Here is a 20,431-nt window from a genome sequence, read left to right as displayed (position 1 = left end):
TGATAGTGACCAGGGACAAGAAAAGAGTGGGAAGAGAGAGAACAAGAAGGTTTACAAGAAGGCTAAAGGCGAGGCACACCTTGGCAAAGAGTGGGACTCGGATTGTTCGTCGTCCGACTCCGAGGACGAAGGACTCGTCGCATCGGCCTTCAACAAGTCGTCGCTCTTCCCCAACGAGCATCATACTTGCCTAATGGCAAAGGAAAAGAAGGTAAACACTAGAGAAACTCCTAAGTACTCTACTTCTACTGATGAGGACTCTAGTGATGATGAGGTTGATTATACTAGCTTGTCCAAAGGATTAGATAGAGCAAAAGTAGAAAAGATCAATGAATTGATTGATGCTCTAAATGAAAAGAATAGACTTTTAGAAAAGCAAGAAGATCTTTTATATGAAGAGCATGATAAATTTGTAAGTGTGCAAAAGTCTCTTGTTTTAGAAGTTAAAAGGAATGAAATGCTTTCTTGTGAATTATCTACTTGTCATGAGACTGTGGCTAGCTTAAGAAGTATTAATGATGATTTAAATGCTAAGCTAGAAGTAGCAAATAAATCTAGTCCTTGTGTAGAGCATGTTGTAATTTGCAATAGATGCAAGGATTTTAATGTTGATGCTTGTAATGAACATTTAATTTCTATTTCTAAATTAAATGATGAGGTAGCAAGTCTTAATGCTCAACTTAAGACTTGCAAAAGTGATTTTGACAAATTAAAATTTGCTAGGGATGCCTACACTGTTGGTAGACACCCCTCAATTAAGGATGAGCTTGGCTATCAAAGGGAAGCCAAGAACTTAACAAGTCAAAGGGCTCCCATTCCCAACAAGGAGAAAGGGAAGGCCCCCATGACCAATGGTAGTCAAAAGAATCATGCTTTTCATGTACCATGATAGAAAATATACTAGGAATTTTCATTATAGTAGGAGTTATAATGCCTTTGACTCACATGCCATGATTGCTTCAAGTTCAAACTTTAATGGTAGATCTAGGAGGAATATTGTGTCTCATGCTCCTAGGAAAGTGTATAATGGATCTACCACTGTCTTTCATGCTTGCAATACTAAGTTTGTTCCTTCATGTAAAAATGAAAAAGTGATTGCTAAAAAGGTGGGGGCCAAATGCAAGGGAGACAAGACTTGCATTTGGGTCCCTAAGGCTATTGTAACTAACCTTGTAGGACCCAACAAGAGTTGGGTACCTAAAACCCAAGCCTAATTTGCCTTGCAGGTTTATGCATCCGGGGGCTCAAGCTGGATTATCGACAGCGGATGCACAAACCACATGACGGGGAGAAGAAGATGTTCACCTCCTACGTCAAGAACAAAGATTCCCAGGATTCAATCATATTCGGTGTCGGGAATCAAGGCAAGGTTAAAGGACTAGGAAAGATAGTTATTTCATCCAAGCATTCCATATCTAATGTGTTTTTAGTTGAATCGCTCGAGTATAACTTGCTGTCCGTGTGTCAATTATGTAATATGGGTTACAATTGCTTATTTACAAATGTAGATGTGTCTGTCTTTAGAAGGAGTGACAATTCATTAGCTTTTAAGGGTGTACTAGACGACAGACTCTATTTAGTTGATTTTTCGAAGGAGAAGGCCGATCTAGATGCATGCTTAATCGCTAAGACTAGCATGGGCTGGCTGTGGCATAACCGTCTAGCACATGTGGGGATGAAGAACCTTCACAAACTTCTAAAGGGAGAACCTGTGTTAGGTCTAACCAATGTATCTTTCGAAAAAGATAGACCTTGTGCAGCTTGTCAAGCAGGTAAACAGGTGGAAAGTACTCATCATAGCAAAAATGTGATGACCACATCAAGACCTTTGGAGTTACTTCATATGGACCTCTTCGGACCCATCGCCTACCTCAGCATCGGGGGAAGTAAGTATGGTCTTGTTATAGTTGATGATTTTTCCCGCTTCACTTGGGTTTTCTTTTTACAGGATAAATCAGAAACCCAAGGGACTCTTAAGCGCTTCCTAAGAAGAGCTCAAAACAAATTTGAGCTTAAGGTGAAAAAGATAAGAAGCGACAACAGGTCCGAATTCGAGAATCTTCAAGTAGAAGAGTACCTTGAGGAGGAAGGTGTCAAGCACGAGTTCTCCGCTCCCTACACACCACAACAAAATGGTGCGGTAGAGAGGAAGAACAGGACACTTTTAAACATGGCGAGGACGATGCTTGGTGAATTCAAGACGCCCGAACGGTTTTGGATGGAAGCTGTGAACACGGCTTGCCATGCCATAAACCGGGTCTACCTTCATCGCCTCCTCAAGAAGACGTCGTACAAACTCCTAACTGGTAATAGACCCAACGCGTCATACTTTCGTGTATTTGGGAGTAAATGTTATATTCTAGTGAAGAAAGGTAGGAATTCTAAATTTGATCCCAAAGCTGTAGAAGGTTTTTTGTTAGGATATGACTCAAATACAAAGGCGTATAGAGTCTTCAACAAATCATCGAGTTTGGTTGAAGTTGAAAGTCGCCTAGAGGGGGGGTGAATAGGGCGAATCTGAAATTTACAAACTTAATCACAACTACAAGCCGGGTTAGCGTTAGAAATATAAACGAGTCCGAGAGAGAGGGCGCAAAACAAATCGTGAGCGAATAAAGAGTAAGACACGATGATTTGTTTTACCGAGGTTCGGTTCTTGCAAACCTACTCCCCGTTGAGGTGGTCACAAAGACCGGGTCTCTTTCAACCCTTTCCCTCTCTCAAACGGTCCCTCGGACCGAGTGAGCTTCTCTTCTCAATCAAACAGAACACGAAGTTCCCGCAAGGACCACCACACAATTGGTGTCTCTTTCCTTGATTACAATTGAGCGAATCACAAGAAGAATGAGAAAGAAAAGAAGCAATCCAAGCGCAAGAGCTCAAATGAACACAACAAATCACTCTCACTAATCACTAAAGCTTTTTGTGGAGTTGGGAGAGGATTTGATCTCTTTGGTGTGTCTTGTATTGAATGCTAGCTCTTGTAAGTAGTTAAAAGGTGGAAAACTTGGATGACTTGAATGTGGAGGTGGTTGGGGTATTTATAGCCCCAACCACCACAAAGTGGTCGTTGGAAGGCTGCAGTCGCATGGCACACCGGACAGTCTGGTGCGCCACCGGACACTGTCCGGTGCGCCAGCCACGTCAGCAGACCGTTGGGGTTCAACCGTTGGAGTTCTGTCTTGTGGGCCCGCCTGGCTGTCCGGTGTGCCATCCGCGTGTGCCCTGCTCCTCTGCGCGTGTAGGCGCACATTTAATGCGTTGCAGTCGACCGTTGCGCGCGAAGTAGCCGTTGCTCCGCTGTCACACCAGACAGTCCGGTGAATTATAGCGGAGCAGATTCCCGAAGCTGGCGAGTTCAGAGTTGCTCTCCCTTGGGACACCGGACACTGTCCCGTGGTGCACCGGACAGTCCGGTGAATTATAGCGGAGCTCCTCTAAAAATTTCCGAAGGCCAAGAGTTGGGCATCGAGTTCCCTGGTGCACCGGACAATGTCCGGTGGTGCACCGGACAGTCCGGTGCGCCAGACCAGGGCACACTTCGGTTGTCCCTTACTCACTTTGTTCGAACCCATTCTTGGTCTTTTTATTGACTTATTGTGAACCTTTGGCACCTGTAGAACTTGTAGACTAGATCAAACTAGTTAGTCCAATTATTTGTGTTGGACAATTCAACCACCAAAATCAATTAGGAAAAAGGTGTAAGCCTAATTCCCTTTCAATCTCCCCCTTTTTGGTGATTGATGCCAACACAAACCAAAGCAAGTATAGAAGTGCATAATTGAACTAGTTTGCATAGTTGTAAGTTCAAAGGTTACTTAGAATTGAGCCAATATAAATTCTCATAAGATATGCATGGATTGTTTCTTTATTTTTATCATTTTGGACCTGGCTTGCACCACATGTTTTGTTTTTGCAAATTATTTTTGTAAATTCTTTTCAAAGTCCTTTTGCAAATAGTCAAAGGTAAATGAATAAGATTTTGCGAAGCATTTTCAAGATTTGAAATTTTCTTCCCTTGTTTCAAATGCTTTTCCTTTGACTAAACAAAACTCCCCCTCGATAAATTTCTCCTCTTAGTGTTCAAGAGGGTTTTAAGATATCAATTTGGAAAATACTACTTTCTCCCCCTTTTGAACACGATAAGATACCAATTTGAAAATCATTAGTTTTTAAATTAGGAGGTGGTGCGGTCCTTTTGCTTTGGGCTAATACTTTCTCCCCCTTTGGCATGAATCGCCAAAAACGGATACTTTGAGTGAAATATAAGCCCTTGGCTAACTACTTTCTCCCCTTTAGCAAATAAAACATATGAGTGAAGATTATACCAAAGATGGAGAGTTGCTCGGAGCGACGGCGAAGGATGAGTTATGGAGTGGAAGCCTTTGTATTCGCCGAAGACTCTAATTCCCTTTCAATACACCTATGACTTAGTTTGAAATTCACTTGAAAACACATTATAGCATATATAAAAAAGACATGATCAAAGGTATATTTATGAGCTATGTGTGCAAGACATCAAAAGAAATTCCTGGAATCAAGGATATTTAGCTCATGCCTAAGTTTGTTAAAAGTTTGTTCATCTAGTGGCTTGGTAAAGATATCGACTAATTGATCTTTAGTGTTAATATATGCAATCTCGATATCTCCCTTTTGTTGGTGATCCCTTAGAAGATGATACCGAATGGCTATGTGTTTAGTGCGGCTATGCTCAATGGGATTACCTGCCATGCGGATTGCACTCTCATTATCACATAGAAGAGGAACTTTGGTTAATTTGTAACCATAGTCCTTAAGGGTTTGCCTCATCCAAAGCAATTGCGCGCAACAATGACCTGCGGCAATATACTCGGCTTCGGCGGTAGAAAGAGCTACGGAATTTTGCTTCTTTGAAGCCCAAGACACCAAGGATCTTCCCAAGAACTGGCAAGTCCCTGATGTGCTCTTTCTATTAATCTTACACCCCGCCCAATCGGCATCCGAATAACTAATTAAATCAAAAGTGGATCCTCTAGGATACCAAACCCCAAACTGAGGAGTATGAACTAAATATCTCAAGATTCGTTTTACGGCCGTAAGGTGAGCTTCCTTAGGGTCGGCTTGGAATCTTGCACACATGCATACGGAAAGCATAATATCCGGTCGAGATGCACATAAGTAGAGTAAAGAACCTATCATCGACCGGTATACCTTTTGATCGATGGATTTACCTCTCGTGTCGAGGTCGAGATGCCCATTAGTTCCCATGGGTGTCTTGATGGGCTTGGCATCCTTCATCCCAAACTTGTTTAGAATGTCTTGAATATACTTCGTTTGGCTAGTGAAGGTGCCCTCTTGGAGTCGCTTCACTTGAAATCCCAAGAAGTACTTCAACTCCCCCATCATCGACATCTCGAATTTTTGTGTCATGATCCTACTAAATTCCTCACATGTAGATTCGTTAGTAGACCCAAATATAATATCATCAACATATATTTGGCATACAAACAAATCATTGTCAAGAGTTTTAGTAAATAAAGTAGGATCGGCTTTTCCGACTTTGAAGCCATTAGCAATAAGGAAATCTCTTAGGCATTCATACCATGCTCTTGGGGCTTGCTTGAGCCCATAAAGCTCCTTAGAGAGTCTATAGACATGGTTAGGATACTCACTGTCTTCAAAGCTGGGAGGTTGCTCAACATAGACCTCTTCCTTGATTGGTCCATTGAGGAAGGCACTTTTCACGTCCATTTGGTAAAGCTTAAAGCCATGGTAAGTAGCATAGGCAAGTAATATACGAATTGACTCAAGCCTAGCTATGGGTGCATAGGTTTCACCGAAATCCAAACCTTCGACTTGTGAATATCCCTTGGCCACAAGTCGGGCTTTGTTCCTTGTCACCACACCATGCTCGTCTTGCTTGTTGCGGAAGACCTACTTGGTCCCTACAACATTTTGATTAGGACGTGGAACTAAATGCCATACCTCATTTCTAGTGAAGTTGTTGAGCTCCTCTTGCATCGCCACCACCCAATCCGAATCTTGAAGTGCTTCCTCTACCCTATGTGGCTCAATAGAGGAAACAAACGAGTAATGCTCACAAAAATGTGCAACACGAGATCTAGTGGTTACCCCCTTATGAATGTCGCCGAGGATGGTGTCGACGGGGTGATCTCGTTGGATTGCTTGGTGGACTCTTGGGTGTGGCGGTCTTGGTTCTTCATCCTCCTTGTCTTGATCATTTGCATCTCCCCCTTGATCATTGCCATCATCTTGAGGTGGCTCATCCTGTTGATCTTCTCCTTCATCAACTTGAGCCTCATCCTCATTTTGAGTTGGTGGAGATGCTTGCGTGGAGGAGGATGGTTGATCTTGTGCATGTGGTGGCTCTTCGGATTCTTTAGGACACACATCCCCAATGGACATGTTCCTTAGTGCGATGCATGGAGCCTCTTCATCACCTATCTCATCAAGATCAACTTGCTCTACTTGAGAGCCGTTAGTCTCATCAAACACAACGTCACAAGAAACTTCAACTAGTCCTGAGGACTTGTTAAAGACTCTATATGCCCTTGTGTTTGAATCATATCCTAGTAAAAAGCCTTCTACAGTCTTAGGAGCAAATTTAGATTTTCTACCTCTTTTAACAAGAATAAATCATTTGCTACCAAAGACTCTAAAATATGAAATATTGGGCTTTTTACCGGTTAGAAATTCGTATGATGTCTTCTTGAGGATTCGGTGTAGATACAACCGGTTGATGGCGTAGCAAGCGGTGTTGACCGCCTCAGCCCAAAACCGATCCGAAGTCTTGTATTCATCAAGCATGGTTCTTGCCATGTCCAATAGAGTTCTATTCTTCCTCTCCACTACACCGTTTTGTTGTGAGGTGTAGGGAGAAGAGAACTCATGCTTGATGCCCTCCTCCTCAAGGAAGCCTTCGATTTGAGAGTTCTTGAACTCCGTCCTGTTGTCGCTTCTAATTTTCTTGATCCTTAAGCCAAACTCATTTCGAGCCCGTCTCAAGAATCCCTTTAAGGTCTCTTGGGTATGAGATTTTTCCTGTAAGAAGAATACCCAAGTGAAGCGAGAATAATCATCCACAATAACTAGACAGTACTTACTCCCGCCGATGTTTATGTAAGCTATCGGGCCGAATAGGTCCATGTGTAGGAGCTCCAGTGGCCTGTCAGTCGTCATGATGTTCTTTTGTGGATGATGAACACCAACTTGCTTCCCTGCTTGGCATGCGCTACAAATCCTGTCTTTCTCAAAATGAACATTTGTTAATCCTAAAATGTGCTCTCCCTTTAGAAGCTTATGAATATTCTTCATCCCAACATGGGCTAGTCGGCGGTGCTAGAGCCAACCCATGTTAGTCTTAGCAATTAAGCAAGTGTCGAGTTCAGCTCTATCAAAATCTACCAAGTATAGCTGACCCTCTAACACTCCCTTAAATGCTATTGAATCATCACTTCTTCTAAAGACAGTGACACCTACATCAGTAAAAAGACAGTTGTAGCCCATTTGACATAATTGAGATACGGAAAGCAAATTGTAATCTAAAGAGTCTACAAGAAAAACATTGGAAAATGGAATGGTCTGGTGATATAGCAATTTTACCCAATCCTTTGACCAAACCTTGGTTTCCATCCCCGAATGTGATCGCTCTTTGGGGATCTTGGTTTTTCTCGTAGGAGGAGAACATCTTCTTCTCCCCAGTCATATGGTTTGTGCACCCGCTATCGATGATCCAACTTGAGCCCCCGGATGCATAAACCTACAAAACAAGTTTAGTTCTTGATTTTAGGTACCCAGATGGTTTTGGGTCCTTTGACATTAGATACAAGAACTTTGGGTACCCAAACATAAGGTTTTGACCCCTTGTGCTTGCCCCCAACATATTTGGAAACTAACTTGCCAGATTTGTTAGTTAAAACATAAGATGCATCAAGAGTTTTAAATGAAATGTTATGATCATTTGATGCAATAGGAGTTTTCTTTCTAGGCAATTTAGCACGGGTTGATTGCCTAGAGCTAGATGTCTCACCCTTATACATAAAAGCATGATTAGGGCCAGAGTGAGACTTCCTAGAGTGAATTCTCCTAATTTTGCTCTCAGGATAACCGGCAGGGTACAAAATGTAACCCTCGTTATCCTGAGGCATGGGAGCCTTGCCCTTAACAAAATTAGACAATCTTTTAGGAGGGGCATTAATTTTGACATTGTCTCCCTTTTGGAAGCCAATGCCATCCTTGATGTCAGGGCGTCTCCCACTATAGAGCATGCTTCTAGCAAATTTAAACTTTTCATTTTCTAAGTCATGCTCGACAATTTTAGCATCTAATTTAGCTATATAATCATTTTGTTGTTTAATTAAAGCCATATGATCATGAATAGCATCAATGTTAATGTCTCTACATCTAGTACAAATGGAAGTATGCTCAACGGTAGATGTAGTAGGTTTGCAAGATTTTAATTCTACAACCTTAGCATGTAATATATCATTTTCACTTCTAAGGTTAGAAATAGTAACATTGCAAACATCAAAATCTTTAGCCTTAGCAATCAATTTTTTATTTTCATTTCTAAGGCTAGCAAGAGAGATATTCAATTCTTCAATCTTAGCAAGCAAATCAACATTTTCATCTCTAAGATTGGGAATTGAAACATCACAAGTATTAGAATCAACCTTAGCAATTAATTTAGCATTTTCATTTCTAAGGTTGGTAATAGTGTCATGGCAAGTGCTTAGCTCACTAGATAGTTTTTCACATTTTTCTACTTCTAGAGCGTAAGCATTTTTAACCTTCACATGCTTCTTGTTTTCTTTAATAAGGAAGTCCTCTTGGGAGTCCAAGAGATCATCCTTCTCATGAATAGCACTAATTAATTCATTTAATTTTTCCTTTTGTTGCATGTTTAGGTTGGCAAAAAGGGTGCGCAAATTATCCTCCTCATCACTAGCATTACCCTCATCACTAGAGGTTTCATATTTAGTGGAGGATCTTGATTTTACCTTCTTCCTTTTGCCGCCCTTAGCCATGAGGCACTTGTGGCCGACGTTTGGGAAGAGAAGACCCTTGGTGACGGCGATGTTTGCGGCGTCCTCGTCGGAGGAGGAGTCAGTGGAGCTCTCGTCGGAGTCCCACTCCCGGCAAACATGGGCATCGCCGCCCTTCTTCTTGTAGTATCTCTTCTTCTCCTTTCTTCTCCCCTTCTTGTCGTCACCCCTGTCACTATCACTAGATAATGGACATTTTGCAATAAAATGACCGGGCTTACCACATTTGTAGCACACTTTCTTGGAGCGGGATTTGTAGTCCTTCCCCCTCCTTTGCTTGAGGATTTGGCGGAAGCTCTTGATGATGAGCGCCATCTCCTCATTGTCGAGCTTTGAGGCGTCGATTGGTTGTCTACTTGATGTAGACTCCTCCTTCTTCTCCTCCGTCGCTTTGAATGCGACCGGTTGTGCTTCGGACGTGGAGGGGTCGTCAAGCTCGTTGATCTTCTTTGAGCCTTTGATCATCAATTCAAAGCTCACAAAATTCCCGATTACTTCCTCGGGAGTCATTAGTGTATATCTAGGATTGCCACGAATTAATTGAACTTGACTAGGGTTAAGGAAAACAAGTGATCTTAGAATAACCTTAACCATTTCGTGGTCATCCCATTTTTTGCTCCCGAGGTTGCGCACTTGGTTCACCAAGGTTTTGAGCCGGTTGTACATGTCTTGTGGCTCCTCCCCTTGGCGAAGTCGGAAGCGACCGAGCTCCCCCTCGATTGTTTCCCGCTTGGTGATTTTGGTCACCTCGTCTCCTTCGTGCGCGGTCTTTAGCACGTCCCAAATCTCTTTAGCACTCTTCAACCCTTGCACCTTGTTATACTCCTCTCGACTTAGAGAGGCGAGGAGTATATTGGTGGCTTGGGAGTTGAAGTGCACGATTTGGGCCACTTCGTCCTCATCATAATCCTCATCTCCTACGGATGGTACCTGTACACCAAACTCAACAAAATCCCATATACTTTTGTGGAGTGAGGTTAGGTGATATCGCATCATATCACTCCACCTAGCATAATCTTCACCATCAAACGTTGGTGGTTTGCCTAATGGGACGGAAAGTAATGGCGTATGTTTAGAAATGCGAGGATAGCGTACAGGGATCTTACTAAACTTTTTGCGCTCATGGCGCTTAGAAGTTACGGACGGCGTGTCGGAGCCGGAGGTGGATGGCGATGAGGTGTCGGTCTCGTAGTAGACCACCTTCCTCATCATCTTCTTCTTGTCACCACTCCGACGCGACTTGTATGAAGGGGATTTCTTCTCCTTCCCTTTCCCTTTGTTGCGGGACTCTTCCGATGAAGCCTTCCCGTGGCTTGTAGCGGGCTTGTCGCCGGTCTCCATCTCCCTCTTGGCGTGATCTCCCGACATCACTTTGAGCGGTTAAGCTCTAATGAAGCACCGGGCTCTAATACCAATTGAAAGTTGCCTAGGGGGGGTGAGTAGGGCGAATCTGAAATTTACAAACTTAATCACAACTACAAGCCGGGTTAGCGTTAGAAATATAAACGAGTCCGAGAGAGAGGGCGCAAAACAAATCGTGAGCGAATAAAGAGTAAGACACGATGATTTGTTTTACCGAGGTTCGGTTCTTGCAAACCTACTCCCCGTTGAGGTGGTCACAAAGACTGGGTCTCTTTCAGCCCTTTCCCTCTCTCAAACGGTCCCTCGGACCGAGTGAGCTTCTCTTCTCAATCAAACGGAACACGAAGTTCCCGCAAGGACCACCACACAATTGGTGTCTCTTGCCTTGATTACAATTGAGTGAATCACAAGAAGCATGAGAAAGAAAAGAAGCAATCCAAGCGCAAGAGCTCAAATGAACACAACAAATCACTCTCACTAATCACTAAAGCTTTGTGTGGAGTTGGGATAGGATTTGATCTCTTTGGTGTGTCTTGTATTGAATGCTAGCTCTTGTAAGTAGCTAGAAGGTGGAAAACTTGGATGACTTGAATGTGGAGGTGGTTGGGATATTTATAGCCCCAACCACCACAAAGTGGTCGTTGGAAGGCTGCAGTCCCATGGCGCACCGGACAGTCCGGTGCGCCACCGGACACTGTCCGGTGTGCCAGCCACGTCAGCAGACCGTTGGGGTTCGACCGTTGGAGCTCTATCTTGTGGGCCCGCCTGGCTGTCCGGTGGTGCACCGGACAGGCCCTGTAGGCTGTCCGGTGTGCCATTCGCGCGTGCCCTGCTCCTCTGCGCGCGCAGGCGCGCATTTAATGCATTGCAGTCGACCGTTGCGCGCGAAGTAGCCATTGCTTCGCTGTCACACCGGACAGTCCAGTGTGCACCGGACACTGTCCGGTGACTCACCGGACAGTCCGGTGAATTATAGTGGAGCGGATTCCCGAAGCTGACGAGTTCAGAGTTGCTTTCCCTTGGGACACCGGACAGTCCGGTGAATTATAGCGGAGCTCCTCTGAAAATTCCCGAAGGCCAAGAGTTGGGCGTCGAGTTCCCTGGTGCACCGGACAATGTCCGGTGGTGCACCGGACAGTCCGGTGCGCCAGACCAGGGCACACTTCGGTTGTCCCTTGCTCACTTTGTGCGAACCCATTCTTGATCTTTTTATTGACTTATTGTGAACCTTTGGCACCTGTAGAACTTGTAGACTAGAGCAAACTAGTTAGTCCAATTATTTGTGTTGGGCAATTCAACCACCAAAATCAATTAGGAAAAAGGTGTAAGCCTAATTCCCTTTCAGAAGTCTCTAGCGACGTTGTATTTGATGAGACTAATGGCTCTCCAAGAGAGCAAGTTGATCTTGATGATGTAGATGAAGATGATATTCCAACGGCCGCAATACGCACCATGGCGATTGGAGATGTGCGACCACAGGAACAAAAGGAGCAAGATCAACCTTCTTCCTCAACAATGGTGCATCCCCCAACCCAAGACGATGAACAGGTTCATCAAGAAGAGGTGTGTGATCAAGGGGGAGCACAAGAAGAACAAGTTGAGGAGGAAGAAGCACCTCAGGCCCCTCCAATCCAAGTTCGAGCGACGATTCAAAGGAATCATCCTATCGATCAAATTTTGGGTGATATAAGCAAGGGAGTAACTATTCGCTCTAGATTAGCTAATTTTTGTGAGCATTACTCTTTTGTCTCTTCTATTGAGCCTTTCAGGGTAGAAGAGGCCTTGCTAGATCTGGACTGGGTGTTGGCCATGCAGGAAGAGCTCAATAACTTCAAGCGAAATGAAGTTTGGACCCTAGTGCCTCGTCCAAAGCAAAACGTTGTGGGAACCAAGTGGGTGTTCCGCAACAAGCAAGACGAGCATGGAGTGGTGACAAGGAACAAGGCTAGACTTGTGGCAAAAGGTTATGCCCAAGTCGCAGGTTTGGACTTTGAGGAGACTTTTGCTCCTGTGGCTAGGCTAGAGTCTATTCGCATTTTGTTGGCCTATGCCGCTCACCATTCTTTTAGGTTGTTCCAAATGGATGTGAAGATCGTTTTCCTCAACGGGCCAATCAAGGAGGAGGTGTACGTAGAGCAACCCCTGGCTTTAAGGATGAGCGGTACTGAAAGGGAAGTAGGCTTACACCTAGTTTCTAAATAATTTTGGTGGTTGAATTGCCCAACACAAATAATTGAACTAACTAGTTTGCTCTAGTGTACAAGTTATACAGGTGCCAAAGGTTCACACTTAGCCAATAAAAAGACCAAGTATTGGGTTCAACAAAAGAGCAAAGGGGCAACCGAAGGCACCTCTGGTCTGGCGCACCGGACTGTCCGGTGGTGCACCGGACAGTGTCCGGTGCGCCAGGCTGCCTCGGCCGAACAGGCCGCTCTCGGGAATTCGCCGACGGCGTACGGCTAAAATTCACCGGACTGTCCGGTGTGCACCGGACTGTCCGGTGAGCCAAAGGTCGACTAGGGCCAACGGTCGGCCGCGGATTCTGCGCGCGACACGTGGCCAAGCCAACGGTCGGAAGGGGGCACCGGACTGTCCGGTGTGCACCGGACATGTCCGGTGCGCCAACGGCTCCCAGATCAGCAACGGTCGACTGCGCTGTTTAAGGAAGGAAATCGGGCACCGGACAGTGTCCGGTGTGCACCGGACTGTCCGGTGCGCCCGACGACAGAAGGCAAGATCAGCCTTCCAGATTTGCTCTCAACGGCTCCTAGCTGCCTTGGGGCTATAAAAGGGACCCCTAGGCGCATGGAGGAGACACCCAAGCAACCTTTGAGCATTCTTGATCATCCACACTCAGTTTTTGCGCATCCGTTTGTTATTCTAAGTGATTCGAGCTCCGTTCTTGTGAGAACTGTGAGATAGTCTTTGAGCTCGATTCTTGGCCGTGTGTGTGCGCATTTTGCTGTGGATTTGTGTGTGTTGCTTCCCTCCCTTACTCCGTATTTCTTTGTGAATCTCAAGTGTAAGGGCGAGAGACTCCAAGTTGTGGAGATTCCTTGCAAACGGGAAATTGAAAGGAAAAGCATAACACTGTGGTATTCAAGTTGATCATTGGATCACTTGAGAGGAGTTGAGTGCAACTCTCGTCCGTTGGGACGCCACAACGTGGAGTAGGCAAGTTTTGTACTTGGCCGAACCACGGGATAAATCACTGTGTCTTCTCTGTGTTGAACTTCTTGTGGTTATCATATTGTGCAAGATCTTCTCTTTAGCCACTTGGCATTAACTGTGCTAACGCTTAATCAAAGTTTTGTGGCTTAAGTTTTGAAGTATACAGGATCACCTATTCACCCCCCCTCTAGGTGCTCTCAATTGGTATCGGAGCCGTTCTCTTCAAGAAAGGGACTAACCGCCCGAAGAGATGGATCCTAAGGGGAAGGGAATCGTGATCAATGACAAGGAGAAGGAGTCCTTTGTCAACGAGCCAAAGGATGACAAGTCAAACGACTCGGGCTCGGGTCATAGACGGAAAGATGGGAAGAAGAAGAAGACAAGGCGCATCAAGGAGATTGTCTACTACGACAGCGACGAATCTTCCTCTTCCCAAAAGGACGATGACAACGACTACAGGAAGACGGTCAATTCAAACTTTTCATTTGATTATTCTCGTATTCCACATAGTTCGAATTCGCATTTGCTTTCCATTCCTCTCGGCAAACCTCCACACTTTGATGGGGAGGACTACGGATTTTGGAGTCACAAAATGCGTAGTCATTTATTCTCTCTCCATCCAAGCATATGGGAGATCGTAGAGAATGGAATGAAATTTGATAGCTCGGATAGCCCTATGTTTATTAATGAACAAATTCATAAAAATGCACAAGCTACTACTGTGTTGCTAGCCTCTTTGTGCAGGGACGAGTACAATAAGGTGAGCGGCTTGGACAATGCCAAGCAGATATGGGACACCCTCAAGATTTCTCACGAGGGGAACGACATCACCATGCTCACCAAAATGGAGTTGGTGGAGGGCGAGCTTGGAAGGTTTGCAATGATAAGGGGCGAGGAGCCAACCCAAACATACAACCGGCTCAAGACCCTTATCAACAAAATAAGGAGCTACGGAAGCACGCGATGGACGGATCACGACGTCGTCCGCCTAATGCTAAGGCCATTCACCGTTCTTGATCCTCATCTCGTGAACAATATTCGTGAGAATCCCAGGTACACGAAGATGACGCCCGAGGAGGTACTCGGAAAATTCGTAAGCGGGCGGATGATGATCAAGGAGGCAAGATACGTGGACGACGCCTTGAATGGACCGATCAACGAGCATCAACCCCTTGCTCTCAAGGCAACAAGAAGCAAGGAGGCGCTACCTAGCAAGGTGGCACAAATTGAGGCGGCCGGACTTAATGATGAAGAGATGGCTCTCATCATCAAACGCTTCAAGACGGTGCTAAAAGGTCACAAGGGGCAGCCAAGCAAGACCAAGACAAAGGGGAAGCGCTCATGCTTCAAGTGCGGTAAGATTGGTCATTTTATCGCTAACTGCCCCGATAACGATAGTGACCAGGAACAGGGGAACAAGAGGGAAAAGAAGAAGAATTACAAGAAGGCCAAGGGCGAGGCACACATCGGAAAGGAGTGGGATTCGGATTGCTCCTCCGACTCCGACAATGAAGGACTCGCCGCCACCGCCTTCAACAAGTCATCCCTCTTCCCCAACGAGCGTCACACATGCCTTATGGCAAGGGAGAAGAAGGTGAGTACTCGAGACTCCACTTGTGCTTCTTCTAGTGATAATGAGTCTAGTGATGATGATGACATAGACTATTCATGCTTATTCAAGGGCTTAGACAGATCTAAAATTGATAAGATTAATGAGTTGATTGATGCCTTGAATGACAAGAATAGATTACTGGAAAAACAAGAGGACCTTTTATATGAAGAGCATGACAAATTTGTAGAAGCACAAAAATCCCATGCTTTAGAAGTTAAGAGAAATGAAATGCTTTCTTGTGAATTATCTTCTTGCCATGAGACAATTTCTAGCTTAAAGAGCATAAATGATGATTTAAATGCTAAGCTAGAAAAATCTAGTAAATTAACATCTTGTGTAGAACATGTTGTGATTTGCACTAGGTGTAAAGACTTTAATGTTGATGCTTGTAGTGAACACCTAGAGTGCATTTCTAAATTAAATGATGAAGTAGCTAGTCTTAATGCCCAACTTAAGACTAGCAAGAGTAATTTGGATAAACTAAAATTTGCAAGGGATGCCTACACAATTGGTAGACACCCCTCAATTAAGGATGGGCTTGGCTTCAAGAGGGAAGTCAAGAACTTGACAAGCCATAAGGCTCCCATCTCCGCCAAGGAGAAAGGGAAGGCCCCTATGGCTAGTAGTGTGCAAAAGAACCATGCTTTTATGTACCGTGATAGGAGACAAACTAGAAATGCTTATAGGAGTTTTAATGCTTATGATGATTTTGATTCTCATGTCATGTTTGCTTCTAGTTCTTCCTATGTGCATGATAGAAATGTTGATAGGAGAAATGTTGTTCATAATATGCCTAGGAGAAATGTTGTTAATATTCCTAGAAAAGTTATGAATGGACCTTCTACAATTTATCATGCACTAAATGCTTCCTTTGCTATTTGTAGAACGGATAGGAAAATAGTTGCTAGGAAGTTAGGGGCAAAATGCAAGGGAGACAAAACTTGCATTTGGGTCCCTAAGGAAATTTGCACTAACCTTGTAGGACCCAACAAGAGTTGGGTACCTAAGTCCCAAGCCTAAATTTGCCTTGCAGGTTTATGCATCCGGGGGTTCAAGCTGGATTATCGACAGCGGATGCACAAACCATATGACGGGGGAGAAGAAGATGTTCACCTCCTACGTCAAGAATAAGGATTCCCAAGATTCAATTATATTCGGTGATGGGAATCAAGGCAAGGTGAAAGGGTTAGGTAAAATTGCAATTTCTAATGAGCATTCTATCTCTAATGTATTTTTAGTAGAGAGTCTTGGATATAATTTGCTATCTGTTAGTCAATTATGTCATATGGGATATAACTGTCTATTTACAAATGTAGATGTGTCTGTCTTTAGAAGAAGTGATGGTTCACTAGCTTTTAAGGGTGTATTAGACGGCAAACTTTATTTAGTTGATTTTGCAAAAGAAGAGGCCGGTCTAGATGCATGCTTAATAGCTAAGACTAGCATGGGCTGGCTGTGGCATCGCCGCTTAGCACATGTGGGGATGAAGAACCTTCACAAGCTTCTAAAGGGAGAACACGTGATAGGTTTGACTAACGTGCAATTCGAAAAAGATAGACCTTGTGCAGCTTGTCAAGCAGGTAAACAAGTGGGAGGAGCACATCACAGCAAGAATGTGATGACTACTTCAAGACCCCTGGAGCTGCTGCATATGGACCTCTTCGGACCCGTCGCCTATCTGAGCATAGGAGGGAGTAAGTATGGTCTAGTTATTGTTGATGACTTTTCCCGCTTCACTTGGGTGTTCTTTTTGCAGGATAAGTCTGAAACCCAAGGGACCCTCAAGCGCTTCCTCAGGAGAGCTCAAAATGAGTTTGAGCTCAAGGTGAAGAAGATAAGGAGCGACAACGGGTCCGAGTTCAAGAACCTTCAAGTGGAGGAGTTCCTTGAGGAGGAAGGGATAAAGCACGAGTTCTCCGCTCCCTACACACCACAACAAAATGGTGTGGTAGAAAGGAAGAACAGGACGCTCATCGATATGGCGAGAACGATGCTAGGAGAATTCAAGACCCCCGAGTGCTTTTGGTCGGAAGCCGTGAACACGGCTTGCCACGCCATCAACAGGGTCTACCTTCATCGCCTCCTCAAGAAGACGTCGTATGAGCTTCTAACCGGTAACAAACCCAATGTATCTTATTTTCGTGTATTTGGGAGCAAGTGCTACATTCTAGTGAAGAAGGGTAGAAATTCTAAGTTTGCTCCCAAAGCTGTAGAAGGGTTTTTGTTAGGTTATGACTCAAATACAAAGGCGTATAGAGTCTTCAACAAATCATCGGGTTTGGTTGAAGTCTCTAGCGACGTTGTATTTGATGAGACTAATGGCTCTCCAAGAGAGCAAGTTGTTGATTGTGATGATGTAGATGAAGAAGATGTTCCGACGGCCTCTATACGAACCATGGCGATTGGAGAAGTGCGGCCACAGGAACAAGATGAACGAGATCAACCTTCTTCCTCAACTATGGTGCATCCCCCAACCGAAGATGACGAACAGGTACCTCAAGTGGAGGCGCTTGATCAAGGGGGAGCACAAGATGATCAAGTGATGGAGGAAGAAGCACAACCGGCACCTCCAACCCAAGTTCGAGCGATGATTCAAAGGGATCATCCCGTCGACCAAATTCTAGGTGATATTAGCAAGGGTAGAGGAGGCCTTGCTAGATCCGGATTGGGTATTGGCCATGCAGGAGGAACTCAACAACTTCAAGCGAAATGAAGTTTGGACGCTGGTGCCTCGTCCGAAGCAAAATGTTGTGGGAACCAAGTGGGTGTTCCGCAACAAACAGGACGAACACGGGGTGGTGACGAGAAACAAGGCTCGACTTGTGGCAAAAGGTTATGCCCAAGTCGCAGGTTTGGATTTCGAGGAGACTTTTGCTCCTGTGGCTAGGCTAGAGTCTATTCGTATCCTGCTAGCATATGCCGCTCACCATTCTTTCAGGCTGTTCCAAATGGATGTGAAGAGCGCTTTCCTCAACGGGCCGATCAAGGAGGAGGTGTACGTGGAGCAACCCCCTGGCTTCGAGGATGAACGGTACCCCAACCACGTGTGTAAGCTCTCTAAGGCGCTCTATGGACTTAAGCAAGCCCCAAGAGCATGGTATGAATGCCTTAGAGACTTTCTAATTGCTAATGCTTTCAAGGTTGGGAAAGCCGATCCAACTCTTTTTACTAAGACATGTGATGGTGATTTGTTTGTGTGCCAAATTTATGTCGATGACATAATATTTGGTTCTACTAACCAAAAGTCTTGTGAAGAGTTTAGCAGGGTGATGACGCAGAAATTCGAGATGTCGATGATGGGCGAGTTGAACTACTTCCTTGGGTTCCAAGTGAAGCAACTCAAGGACGGCAACTTCATCTCCCAAACGAAGTACACGCAAGATCTGCTAAAGCGGTTTGGGATGAAGGACGCCAAGCCCGCAAAGACTCCGATGGGGACTGACGGACACACCGACCTCAACAAAGGAGGTAAGTCCGTTGATCAAAAAGCATACCGGTCAATGATAGGTTCTTTGCTTTACTTATGTGCTAGTAGACCGGATATTATGCTTAGTGTATGCATGTGTGCTAGATTTCAATCCGATCCTAAGGAGTGTCACTTAGTGGCGGTAAAGCGAATTCTTAGATATTTGGTTGCTACGCCTTGCTTCGGGCTCTGGTATCCAAAGGGGTCTACCTTTGACTTAGTTGGATACTCAGACTCCGACTATGCTGGATGTAAGGTCGATAGGAAGAGTACATCGGGGACGTGCCAATTCTTAGGAAGGTCCCTGGTGTCATGGAACTCTAAGAAACAAACCTCCGTTGCCCTATCCACCGCTGAGGCCGAGTACGTTGCCGCAGGTCAGTGTTGCGCGCAACTACTTTGGATGAGGCAAACCCTCCGGGACTTTGGCTACAATCTGAGCAAAGTCCCACTCCTATGTGACAATGAGAGTGCTATCCGCATGGCGGAAAATCCTGTTGAGCACAGCCGCACAAAGCACATAGACATCCGGCATCACTTTTTGAGAGACCACCAGCAAAAGGGAGATATCGAAGTGTTTCATGTTAGCACCGAGAACCAGCTAGCCGATATCTTCACTAAGCCTCTAGATGAGAAGACCTTTTGCAGGTTGCGTAGTGAGCTAAATGTCTTAGATTCGCGGAACCTGGATTGAATTATAGCATACATGTGTTTATGCCCTTGATCAGGTTCATTCTGCATTTTGTTGCTTATTGTGGTGCTCAAGTTGTACAAACACTCCCTGGACCTCACAAGTCCGTTGCAAAGTGATGCACATGTTTAGGGGGAGATGTGTTACAACTTGACCCTTTCGAGACTAACCATGTGCTTGAGTTTGATGATTTAGTCTCGAAGGAGAATTGAAAGGGAAAAGGTGGACTTGGATCATGAAAGACTTCCACTGCACTCCGATGAGAGGGTAACTTATTCCAAGTTCATCTTTAGACTCTTATTGCCTTTGTATTCTTACTGAAGATTTTGGTGAGGCAATGGGGTTAAAGGGCCAAGATTGATCCCGTTTTGGTGCTTGATGCCAAAGGGGGAGAAAATAAAGGCCAAAGCGATAAATGGATAAATGGATCAGCTACCACTTGAGAGATTTTGAAAGTAGTAGAATAGAGTTTTTGTTTTGTTAAACTCTTTTATTGTCTCTCTTGTCAAAAGTTGGCTTCGTATGGGGAGAAATGTTGATTATGGGAAATAGGGGGAGTTTTTGAAATCTTTGATCAATCTCTTTCGGAATGACTCTCTTTATGCCTCAATATGTGTGTTTGACATAGAGATAGAGATTTGAGTTTGATTTCCAAAAACAAACCAAGTGGTGGCAAAGGATGATCCATATATGCCAAAATTGAGTCAAAATCAATTTGAATTTTATTTGAAGTGATTTCGCACTTGTTCTAGTTGCTTTATGTTGTGTTGGCATAAATCACCGAAAAGGGGGAGACTGAAAGGGAAATGTGCCCTTGGGCCATTTCTAAGTATTTTGGTGATTGAGTGCCAACTCAAGTGCTTAAAATGTGAATTTATGCAATGGATGAACAAAGTGCAAATCAAGAGCAAAGGTATGTTTCTAAGTCTTAGCACATTGGTTTTGTGTACTAATATACTTGTCTAAGTATTGGAAACAGGAAGAAAAAGAAAAGGAAAAAGGTGGCTGTGTACAGCCAAGGGGCTGTTTCGGTCTGGGGCACCGGACTGTCCGGTGGTGCACCGGACAGTGTCCGGTGCGCCAGG

This window comes from Zea mays, chromosome 4, assembly GCF_902167145.1.
Source record: "Zea mays cultivar B73 chromosome 4, Zm-B73-REFERENCE-NAM-5.0, whole genome shotgun sequence".
NCBI classification, from domain to species: Eukaryota; Viridiplantae; Streptophyta; class Magnoliopsida; order Poales; family Poaceae; genus Zea; species Zea mays.
The sequence above is the reverse complement of the archived record's forward strand: the minus strand, read 5'-3'. Positions refer to the sequence as shown.